We start from the raw sequence: 12853 nt of genomic DNA, 5'->3' as shown, positions 1-12853 counted from the left end.
CATGAGTTGTATGTTGACCCCTTTTAGCCATGGTTAGAGTTGAAGCACCTGGTACACAGGGCATGGAGTCCCAAGGCTGCACAGAGCAGTGAGGTTCTGGGTCTGACCCACAAAACCATGTTTCCCTCCTATGCTTCCAGGACTGTGATACGAGGGGCTGCTGTGAGATTTCTGACTTACTCTGGAGACATTTTCTCCTTTGTCTTGACTATTAACATTTGAATCCTTGTTACTTATGCAAATTTCTGCAGCTGGCTTGAATTCTCCCCAGAAAATTGGTTTTTCTTTCTACCACTTGGTCAGTCTGCAAATTTTCTAAACCTTTATGCTCTGCTTCCCTATTAAACATCAGTTCCAATTTCAAACCATCTTTCTGTGAATGCATATAACTGAATGCTTTCAGAATAAGCCAGGTCACCTCTTGAATATTTTGGTGCTTAGAAATTTCTTCCGCCAGATACCCTAAATCATCTCTCTCAAGTTCAAAGTTTCATGGATCTCTAGGGCAGGAGAAAAATGCTGTCAGTCTCTTTGCACAGCAAGAGTGACCTTTGCTCCAGTTCCCAATCAGTTCCCCACTTCTATCTGAGACCACTTTAGCCTGGACTTCATTCATATCACTCTCTGCATTTTGGTCAAAACTATTCAACAAGTCTCTAGGAAGTTCCAAACTTTCTCACATCTTCCTGTCTTCTTTCAAGCCCTCCAAACTCTTCCAACCTCTGCCTGTTACCAGTTTCAATGTTACCCCCATATTTTCAGGTTATCTTTATAGTAGTATCCCATTCCTGGTACCAATTTCCAGTATTAGTCTGTTTTCACACTGCTATAATGATACTACCTGAGCATGAGTAATTAAAAAAAAAAAAAAAAAAAAAAAAAAGAGGTTTAATGGACTCACAGTTTCACATGGCTGGGAAAGCCTCAGGAAATTTATAATCATGGCAGAAAGCAAAGGGGAAGCAGGCACCTTCTTCCAAGGCAGCAAGAGAGACAGTGAAGGAAGAACAGCCAAACATGTTTAAAACTATCAGCTCTCATGAGAACTCATCATCATGAGAACAGCATAGGGGGATCCATCTCCACGATTCAATCACTTCCCACCAAGTCCATCCCCTGACGCATGGAGATAACTATTTGAAATGAAATTTGGGTAGGGACACAGAGCAAACCGTATTAGAGCTGGAGGCCGTTATCTTATGTAAAACAAGTGAGACAGAAAAAATAAATATGGCATGTTCTCACTCATAAGTGGGAGCTAAATAATGTGTGCACAAGGATGTAGAGAGTAGAATGAGGGGCGATGGAGACTTAGAAAAGTAAGGGGGTGGGAAGGACATGGTAGATGAGAAAGTACTTAATAAGTACAACATACATCATTCGGGTGATGGATATCTTAAAAGCGCTGACTTCACCACTATGCAATCAGTGAATGCAGGAAAATTGAACGTGAATCCCATTAAATTTATACAAATTTAAAAATCAATTTACATGAATGAAAATGTAGAAAACATACAAAAATGAATGTGATCTGGTAAAAATGTACAAATAAAAATCTCTGTGAGGTGTTTTGGGCTATTACAAAGTAATATGTAAGATTAGTTTTGGCTTTTTCTACCAGAATACATGCATAAAAGGAAATTGAACGAATTCTGCAAAGCATGAGGAATCAAATTTTGACCAAAGTTTTATTTAAATAGTCACATTGTCAGTATAATAACAGACAGAGATAGAAAAAAAATAAAGGTGAAGAAAAATATAAAACCAAGATACAGGATTTGTTGTTTTCAATTGTCTTCTTCAGATGGAAGTAAGGAAGAGCAGTCGAGGTTGGCCCAGGGTTTTCCTAGGTTAAATGAAGAGAATAGGAATAGGTCCTTTTCCATCAGATTTTATTAGAAACCCTAGGTCCTTCATTAATATTATTTGCTAAACATGGGGTCATTTGACAGACTGTTCTCTTTATCTATTTTCACTTGAACCTTTTTTTTTTTTAATAATTTTTTATATAGTGTGACATGAGTGAGTAAGTGTAAAACCAATGGGAACCAATATTAAGAGACTTGACATAGCCATTAATCTGGGGAGAACATTTTCTTATAGATGTGGCTTTTATGTCCCAGAGAAATAAATAGGCATTAATTAAATCAAGAGTGTAAGAAAGATATTGAATTCAATGGGAATGGCATGCACAAAAACTTTCTGATAGGTACATTTTCTTAAACAAAAATGAAGTTGTGGTGGGATGTTTTTGCATATCATGGAATCAGAAATTTCCAGAGCTACAGAAACCTTGAAGAGAATTTAATCCAACTTCCTAATCTTCCTAAATTGAAATACCGACAACCAGACAATTAAGAATTCTGTCTTAGATCACATAGGGAAAACAGAAATACAATAATAATTACATTTAGGTTTCCTGATTTCAAGTTTAATATCTTTATAATCTCAACACAGTGAAAATCAGCAGGTGACTTATGTTTTGTTCATCTGTGTAGGGCTGATTTCTTACATTATTTTTCTTTTTAAATTCTGAAATTAAGTATTTTTATTAAGTATGATCTTATTGTGTTAAAAGGGAAATTTTAATGCAATGTTTATTTTGTAGAAATACCTACTTTTCATTAAACATTAATTACTGGATGAAAATGATCACCTCTTCTTCCAGCTTCTAAACCATAAGGTTTGTTTGTGCTACACAGCTGTAGAAATTTAAATAACTGGCATGTGGAGACAGGGTGAAGTTTAGCCTTTTCAAGCAGGTTTTTTTTTTTTTTTTTTTTTTTTCTCTTAGCACTGACATATTGTCTCATCAACACATCTAGGAGCTTCTATTTTTGAAATGCTTCACTTATCACTTGTGGAGTGTTGAAATGGAACCTATTTTTTCCCCAAAGAGAACATTCTTTAGCAAAGACAGATTGTCTCATCTGCATTAAGAAACTGTCCCTCATGAAATACCCTATTGAGACAAGCTCATGTTTTCTGCCTGCAAAAGTTGATTTTTAAAAAATCAGAACTTTCTCTTAGTCCTTGAATGATAATTTGTGTTAGAAGCAAATAATTTAACTCTTTGGATTTACATTTCTTACAAAGCCTAATTTTTTACAACGTCATACTTCACAAAAAGATGACTTAAGAGAGATGGGAAACGTACAAGCAAACTGATGATTGAGATTGCAGCTAAAACTTTTCTTGGGTAGTTAGTGTCCCCACCACCCCCAGGCCAAAAGTAAATTCATTAGAGGTTTTGCACCACATAAAGGAATTATGTTAAAGTTGAGGGAGGTACAAATGCCAAGACTTTGGATGAACTCTAGCAACAGATGAACTCTAGCAAGGGTGTTGCCTTCTCTTGGCATGGAAATGGCCTGAAGTAAAGCACAGCTGCTAGTCAGGAGCAAGCTCAGGCTCTGACAGCAGAATCCAGGCTCAAATCTTCAGATGAACTTTCTCCTGCCTGGTCAATTGTACCAGTCACTCTACCACTAAAATTCTCAGTGTATGTGTGTGTTTATGTATAAAATGAGAAGAATAATTGCAAATAACATGGTGATTTTGTGAGCATTGAATGTGCTTCGGGATATAATATGCTTAGCGTATGCTGCTTAGAAAGAAGTAAAATGTTCATGTCTTTTTAAAACATAAACTTTTTATCAAGTATAATATTCATTCAGAAAGGTGCTGAAGTTATAATTTAAAAGCTCAATATATTTTGACCAAACCACTTCTGTATAATCAGTCATGTAACCAACATTCAGATGAAAACATCAAACATTCCCAGAAATCCCTAATCCTCCCTTCTACCTTTTTGAGTCATTACCTGTGCAAGGGTAAATGCTATCCTTATGTGTATCTATGAACTTATTTTGACTGTGTTTGTTTATATAGATGAAATCATGCAATATGTACTCTTCCATGTCTTACCTTTTTTATTCAATATTTCTGATAGGAACTCTAGAAATAATTTGTAGTTAATTAGATGGGAGATGGGGTTAGCAAATAAATAAATGTGGTTGTTTCTTTGTCAATAGTGGGGGACATAAAATTCTTCCATTTTCTCCTTACCATGCAGATAAAACAGCAATATCTACCAAAATTTATAAATGTAAGCACGAAATTTTACATAGCAACTAAATTATTTCTAAAAAGAAAAAAATACGTAATGATAAAATCCAGCCACCTAAGAGAATGAACAAAGCAACTTTAGTTAAATCATCAAATGTGGGCCTCACATTTAAAATTATGCCTAAACAATTAACTAAAAATATAAATGTTACAAATCCTGTTAGTGTGAATATAGCAACTTGAGAAATAACAATTAGAAGGTGGAGAAAGAAAGGAATGCTAGTGGAATATTTCATGTTTCTTATTCATTAATGGATACTAATCATATGAATTTGTTAAAGCAAATGAAAAAGTTTTTACTATTTTGTATAAAATCAAAATAAGTAATTAGACAACTTAAAATAACAATATGAATATTTAATATTAGGAAGTAGGTAGGGAAGGTACTTCTATCAACATATTTATATTTTCTGTTTATAAGTATTTAAAAGATTTATTTCTCCCTTTCTGATTTCAGTTTCATGTAAGTTTTTCATAACTTCTTTACTTTCTTTACTTATTTCATACTACATATTTCAGCATTTTTATAGTAACTTTTATAGTTAATTATTATACTAAAACAGATCAATTTTTACAATTTGTGGTATCATACTGTTTCTTGCAGCTCACTATTCTCAACTTTTATTTTTACTCAAATGTGTAATGAGTATTTTGTTTTGAGAGTTTTAGAATAATAAGCAACATTAGATGTAATGGAGAGTCATATTTAAGAAGATGACTCTGGATTGAGACACTATGTTCACATTCTGGCTTGATTATTTATTAGCTCCATGGCTGAGGGCAAGTTACTTAAAGTTTCACTCTACTTTGATATTTTTTCTTTTCATTGCCAAATGGGGCTAATTACATCAGAGTATCTCAAGCTATATTTTATATTTCTTAAATGTTGTCTGTATGTTCTTTCAGATATATAAATGTTTCCAGATTTGAGTTTAGGTCTATTTTAGTTGCTTGTGTGTGTTTTATTCACTGTACTCCTTTTGTAATGGGATGGTATAGCTTTTAATTTTAAAAATATATGGCTATCAATGATGATTTAAGTATAGATATAAGCAATGATGTAGACATACATAAATGTATAGATATATATTCCAATGTAGTCAATATGTTTTTTATAGATATTTATTCTTGTTTTACCTTTACTTGTTTTTATTTCATGAAGCCATTTTCTGTCTTAGTCATCCCTTATTTATATTTTTGGGCACCCCAATCGAATGTATTTTAAAATTGTCTTTAGCTTAGTAATCTGAATAGAAATTATGTGGTGATCATTTATTTATTTACAGTATTGACTTTCTTATTAACACTAGATTTTTTCATTAGATAAGACAATTTATAAATTTACTTTTAATGAAAGAAGTTGCCATTGCTGTTATTTCTCTCTGAAAGAGTTGCATAGTTGCTCCCTCTAAATATCCAATGCAGACTAGGTGTTGTAATGCCAGTTAGTGTTTTTGACCCTGTATGATATTGGAGTATTATGCATTCAATTAAGGAGCTAGTACTCAGTACTAGTTTATGTGTGGCCAGGTTCTTCCTTTTTCTTATTTCCATCTCGTTTTTCATTTCAGATCATCATTTCAATCTAGCAGTGCCCCCAGCCTCCTCCAGCTCCCGCTTCCCCCATCTTTTTTTCATCAACATAAATTCTTCAATAATTCTCTTGCTTTTTTTTTTTTTTTTTTCTTTTGAGACAGAGTTTTGCTCTTGCTGCTCTTGTTGCCCAGGCTTGAGTGCAATGCCGTGATCTCGGCTCACCGCAACTTCCTCCTCCGGGTTCAAATTATTTCCCGACCTTAGCCTCCTGAGTAGCTGGCGTTACAGGCATGTGCTACCACATCCAGCTAATTATTTGTATTTTTAGTAGAGACGGAGTTTCTCCATGTTGGTCAGGCTGGTCTCAAACTCCTGACCACAGGTGATTAGCCCACCTCGGCCTCCCAAAGTGCTGGGATTACATGCGTGAGCCACCACCACACCTTACCAATTCTCTTACTCTTCTAATATCGCTTTGAATTCTGCTTCACATAAGACCAGGACTAACCCACTGGACAGCCCTTCTAAGGCAAGGCCAAGTTACTACACTTCACACTTTCTAAAGAATAATAGTGATTGTCACCCTTCTTTGGCTTTGGATGCAAGATACATTATTGCACTTGAGACTAACAGCTTGATGCACTTCACAGATTATGTAAAAGGACTCCATTTTTGAGTGGAAATAAAAGGAATAGATGGCTTTCTGGAAAGTCCTGGCTGTCATGTAGATGCTTACAAATATAACTTAACTACTACACAGATCTTGTGGTGCTAGATGAATCTGTGGTAGATAAGGTGGTCTTTGTTTCTTTGTTTTTGTTTTTTTTTTTTTGCTTTAGAGATATGGTCTCACTATGTCGCCAAAGCTAGAGTGCAGGGACTATTCACAGGTGCAATCATCACAGCACAGTACAGCCTCAAACTCCTAGTCTCAAAGAATCCTCCCATCTCAGCCTCCCAAATAGCTGGGACCATAAGCACATGCTGCTGCACCTACTCAAGACTGTCTTTCCCCTCAACTGACACTTGTAACCTCATAGAAGATACTTTATGATCAACTGTTAGAGGAGAAAAAAGTAAACCAAGTCTGATTCATGCATCATGTATTCATGTGTTCATGTATGGATCAATTCATTGTGTTTGTACAAGCTGAAAACCAACCTCTGGTACACTAAACGTTCACACATTTGTGCCCTGAGAGGAATGCTGTCAGGGTAAATCCCCCCAGTGTGCAGCAATGGCCATTCCTGAGTGCTAGATATGTCAGGAGGAGAGACAGTGTAGAGCCATGCTATAATACTATCCCTCAAAATAATCAACTGGAACATATGTGACAGTTTGATTATGTCAAACACCATCCACCTAAAACATATTTTAAATAGTCTTTACTGGGACTCAAGCATATTGCAATGTGGATTTGTTTTTCTGGCTCACAGTGTCTTTACTAGCATGGCTATTGAAATGCCCACAGTCTCTGATTTACTGACATACAATTGCACATGACATTGTCTCTGACCAAGTGATTCACTGTGTGGCCAAAAAGATGTGAAAATTGGCACGTGACAATGGAAAGTACTGGTTATACCACATACTGAACTATCCAAAATCTGCTAATCTTGCAGTCCAGGAAACTAACCCCATAATACCTCATATAAAGTGTCAATTTGGAGAGAAATCCTGTGGAATTGGTGCACTGTTAGCATTAAGTGTGTATTATAGACAAATGATGTTTTGTGCTCAAAGGGAAAAACACATGTATCCAGAAATCATGGGTGAGTGAACACTGCAGTGGGCCACTCACCATCACTCGCAATGTTTGTGCTTTCTGCTTTTGAAACTCAAAGTTCTATCAGTCCAGAGATCTTCATTCCAGTGAGGGACGATTCCACCCAAGTTACAGTAGGCATTTCACTAAATTTAAGCTCCTCTGCTGCTAGGTTATTTTGTCATCCTCATGTCAGAAAGGCAGCAAGGAAAGAGGAACTATCTTGCTCATATTGTAATTAACCTTGTTCATCATGAAGATGAATGAGGCCAATTGGTTTGTGTGTTAGGGCCAATCATAATATGCCATGGCCCGTTTCAGCCCTAAATAGGAAATTACAACAACCATGGCCTAAATAAAATTATGAAAACCAGTATATTATGCAACAAAGTAAGCCACTTAGACAAGAAGTGCTGGTTGAGGGCAAGGGAAATCTAAAATGGGTAATAGAGGGAGGAAAAAATAAATATAGCCTTGGCACCAACTATAACAGCAGGGCTTTTGTGCATCTCATTAACCTCTCCTTTTATATTTTTCCACTGAATTATGATGAATCACCACCTTGAAAAAAAAAATAACAAAGTTTGGTTGGAATACACTTAATGTAAAGTATAATGGGATGTCACAAGTGCAAGGGATTCCTGAAGCAGATATATGAAATTCTCAACCCAGGTCACTTCATCTCTCCTGTACTGCTGCTCTGCTTCTAATTACGAGCACCTGTGACTCTCCTGAGGCCTGTCCTCAAGCTGCTTTTTCCCCATGCATAAACTGTTGGAGCTTCCTAGGAGTTTACATCTTCCAGGTGTGGCCTTCACTAGATGACTGATTACTATAGCAGTATAAAAGCTTATTTCCTTGAGTATGAAAAAAAAATGGATCTTAATTTACATTCCAGACTTCCCCTGCAAAGTCAGGCTGAAGCTATACTCCATGGAACTTTCATTAAAATCACCCCCATGCTGGGCTTTGTCCCCTTGCCTGTCCTGCTTTCTTCACGACCTTACTGGTTTCCTGCTTGCACATAAATTCTTCTCAAGATGTGTCTCCAGTAAGTGCACCCTAAGATTACTTCTTACAATGTGCACAGTTATGGAGATACAATTTCGAACAAGACAGACATGATCCTTCTTCTACTAGAGCTCATTTCATAATAGGTCTTAGCAGCTAATTATGGATTTTAGTAATTTTAATGCAGGTCAGAAACAGCCAATTGCAGTGACTAATCACTGGGGCATTTTTAGATTAAATGATCAAAATCTGACAGTCTCATCTCTGTCTATTCCTCTGCCACAAAGGTGCAGACTGTTGCTTTATTCACTTCTAGCACAAAGCAGTGAGTGTGAACTTGGAGCACCAAGAAGTGCAGAGTTCCTTTTAAATAACTATTCTTTCGTTCTTAGTGGAATGCACGTAGTAATTCTCTGAACATAAATTATAATTACTCCCTACCCAGAAACACTTCACGATCTCTCACCTAAGACCACTGGAGGCAGACTCTTATAATTTAGAAATTGTAGCCACATACAAGGAATATAACATATCAAATTAACATAAATTTGATATGACAACAAGTAACCGCCAATCCAGTAAAAAAACTTTAAACAATGACAGAAAAGTGACATTGCTTATCAACATGACAAAATGAAAAGACCAAGGAAACTCCATTACAACAAAATATCCTAGCAGGGTGGGAAAACATACAGCAGGAAAAAAAAAAAAAAAAAAAAAAAACAATTTGAAAAAGAAAACATAGCTATATCAATATAAAGTACTTATACCATTTTATTAGAAACAATAGAGGAATTACTGTGCTGTGCCACAAGAATGATTAAGCAAGCAATCAAGAAGATATTATATAAATAAACTTGTAAGTCTGAAGAAACAGTCACAAAATGTATACAGTGGAAAGGTAATTATATAGTTAATCACGGTATAGTTTCTTACCCAAAAAAGAATATAAAACAAACTAGATTTTACAACACACACACACATACACACACAAATACACGCAGACACATACAAATATAATTATTTCATTATAAAATATGAAAACAAAACTTTCAATTATTTGAATGAAAATGTACAAAAACTATATTCTTAATTTAAGGATATCAAATAAATTTTTAAGGAACACACCAACAGCAAATCTACATAGACAAAACATTTAAGTTTAATATTATTTAAAATTACACATAGTAATCTGTACATCAGAAACAAATAGAAAAGATGAAAATGTAGCTATAGATGGGGCGCTATAAGGGACTTGTCCCTGGGTATCCCTAAGGGATTGGTTGTAGGACTCCCACAGATACCAAAACTCATGAATGCTCAAGTCCCTGACATAAAATGACATCATATTTGCATGAAACTTACACACATTCTCCCGTATATTTTAAATCATCTCTAGATCATTTATGATACTTAATACAATGTAAATGTTATGAAAATAGTTGTATTTTTTGTAGAACGATAAAAAGAAAAAAAGAAGTCTGTGCATGTTCAGTACAGACGAAACTATCCATTAAAAAAATATTTTCTGGTCATCGGGAAAGCCTGAGTCCTGTACTCTCGCTCTCCTCCCTGAGAAGCATGAGTTTCACCACTCGCTCCACCTTCTCCACCAACTACTGGTCCCTGAACTCTGTCTAGGCGCCCAGCAAGGTGCCGGTCAGCAGTGGGGCCAGCATCTACGCACGTCCTGGGGACTCTGGTTCCCAGATCTTCGTATCCCGCTCCACCAGCTTCCAGGGCGGCATGGGACCCCGGGGCCTGGCAGTGGGGATGGCCGTGGGTCTGGCAGGAGTGGGAGGCATCCAGAACGAGAAGGGGACCATGCAAAGCCTGAAGGATTGCGTGGCCTCCTACCTGGACAGAGGGAGGAGCGTGGAGACCACGAACCGGAAGCTGGAGAGCAAAATACAGGAGCACCAGGAGAAGAAGGGACCCCAAGTCAGAGACTGGAACCATTACGTCAAGACCATCGAAGACCTGAGGGCTCAGATCTTCACAAATACCGTGGACACTCCTCACATCATTTTGCAGATCGACAATGCCCATCTTCCTGCTGATGACTTTAGAGCCAAGTATGAGACAGAGCTGGCCATGCACCAGTCTGTGGAGAGCGACATACATGGGCTCCGCAAGGTCACTGATGACACAAATGTCACTCAGCTCCAGCTGGAGACAGAGATCAAGGCTCTCAGGGAGGCGGTGATCTTCATGAAGAAGAACCATGAAGGGGAAGTAAAACATCTACAAGCCCGGATTGCCAGCTCTGGGTTGACTGTGGAGGTAGATGCCCCCAAATCTCAGGACCTCGCCAAGATCATGGCAGACATCGGGGCCCAATGTGATGAGCTGGCTTGGGAGAACCGAGAGGAGCTGGACAAGCACTAGATTGAGGAGAGCACCACAGTGGTCACCACGCAGTCCATCGAGGTTGGAGCTGCTAAGATGACGCTCATGGATCTGAGACATACAGTCCAGTCCTTGGAGATCGACCTGGACTCCATGAGAAATCTGAAGGCCAGCTTGGAGAACAGCCTTAGGGAGCTGGAGGCCTGCTACATCCTGCAGATGGAGCTGCTCAATGGGATCCTGCTGCACCTGGGAGTCAGAGCTGGCACAGACCCAGGTGGAAGGACAGCGCCAGGCCCAGGAGTAAGAGGCCCTGCTGAACATCAAGGCCAAGCTGGAGGCTGAGATCACCATCTATCCCTGCCCACTGGAAGATGGCGAGGAGTTCAATCTTGGTGATGCCCTGGACAGCAGCAACTCCATGCAAACAATCCAAAAGACAACCACCTGCCAGATAGTGAATGGTAAAGTAGTGTCTGAGACCAACGGCATCAAAGTTCTGAGACATTAAGCAAGCAGAAGCAGGGTACCCTTTGGGGAGCAGGAGGCCAGTAAAAAGTTCAGAGGAAAAAAAAAATTCTATCTGCTGTAGGTTGAATCTGGGAATGTAGAAGATAACTGTCACTGACGGAGAGGGCCGACTGTATTTCCAAAGCCTGTGCAAGTAGCATAAAGAAACTCATTAGATCACTAAGAGCTTAAAAAAACGTATAACAAACATGGGACTAATATGCTGAGACATTTAGCAGAAGAGAAAAAGAGAAGGCAAAATACAGTTCTTCTTCCTGGGAATTATGTGAAGAAATATGCAAATATACTCAATATATCATTATAACCATGAGACTGGCAAAAGTAAAAGTGTGAGCAAATTACACTTTGATAGTGATATGCAGAAATGAGAAACTCATATACTCACTGTAGACAATAACTGTGCACTATTAACAAATCTATAAGTTGTACCAAACTTATCACATATGTACAAGAGGAAAAGACCTGTGCATATTTGCTTTACCCATTGTTTATAACAGTTACAACCTGAAAAAGAATCATATTCATTGCCAGGGGAAGAGAAAAATGATTAGTGTGTATGTCTATATTAAGAAATAACATGTATAGTCAGTCCCTAGGAAATTTCACAAAGATACATGTATAAGAATATACATAGTATTATTTTATATAGCAAAAATTTAGGCCCAATATATATGCTTTTAATAGAATGCTTTAAATTTATAATTGATGCATAAAAATTATGCATATTTGTGAGGTACAATGTGATGTTTCAATGCATGTATATATAGTGTAAAAATTAAATCAGGATAATTACCACATCTATTTTAAACATTTAACATTTCCTTGTTGTGACAACATTCAAATTCTTCTTTTCCAGCTATCTTCTTGAAATATACAATAAACTGTTATTTGCTATAGTCACCCTACTATATAATAGAACAAAAAATGTTACTCTTCCTGTCAAACAGTAGCTTTGTAGCCAATGACCAACATCTTCCAATCCCCCTCTCCCCACTACACTCCCCAGCTTCTGGTAATCACTCCAATTTCACTACTTCTATGAAATTGACTTTCTGAGATTCCACATATGAATCAGATCATACTGTATTTGTCTTTCTGTGCTTGGATTATTCCACTTAGCATAACATCCTCTAAGTTCATCAATGTTGCTGCAAATGACAGGATTTTATTCTGTCTTATGATTGAATAGTATTCCATTATATATGTGTGTATTCCATTAAGTATATACATACACACACACACACGTATACACACATATATATACACACATATATACACACACATATATACATATACATATATATTACAAACACACATGCATAAACATATGTCACATTTTTTGATCCATTCATTGTTAAATGGGCATTTAGATTGACACTGTATGTTGGCTATTGTAAACAGCATTGCAATAAACATGAGCATTCAGATGTCTCTTTGGAATTGCAATTTTCTTTGCTTTGGATGTACACCCAGTAATGAAGTTGCTGAAAAATGTGGTAATTCCATTTTTAATTTTTTGAGGAACCTCCATAC

The 12853-nt window shown here is 37.1% G+C and overlaps 1 pseudogene; it reads left to right on the top strand.

The window, feature by feature from the left end:
* The first annotated feature begins 10021 nt into the window (after positions 1 to 10021).
* On the top strand, positions 10022 to 11300 carry LOC105537925 (annotated as a pseudogene).
* The last annotated feature ends 1553 nt before the right edge of the window (positions 11301 to 12853 follow it).

This window comes from Mandrillus leucophaeus, unplaced genomic scaffold (genome assembly GCF_000951045.1).
Source record: "Mandrillus leucophaeus isolate KB7577 unplaced genomic scaffold, Mleu.le_1.0 Scaffold181, whole genome shotgun sequence".
In the NCBI taxonomy this organism is placed as follows: Eukaryota; Metazoa; Chordata; class Mammalia; order Primates; family Cercopithecidae; genus Mandrillus; species Mandrillus leucophaeus.
Note: the sequence above shows the minus strand (reverse complement) of the source record. Positions and strands in the feature narration are given on the sequence as shown.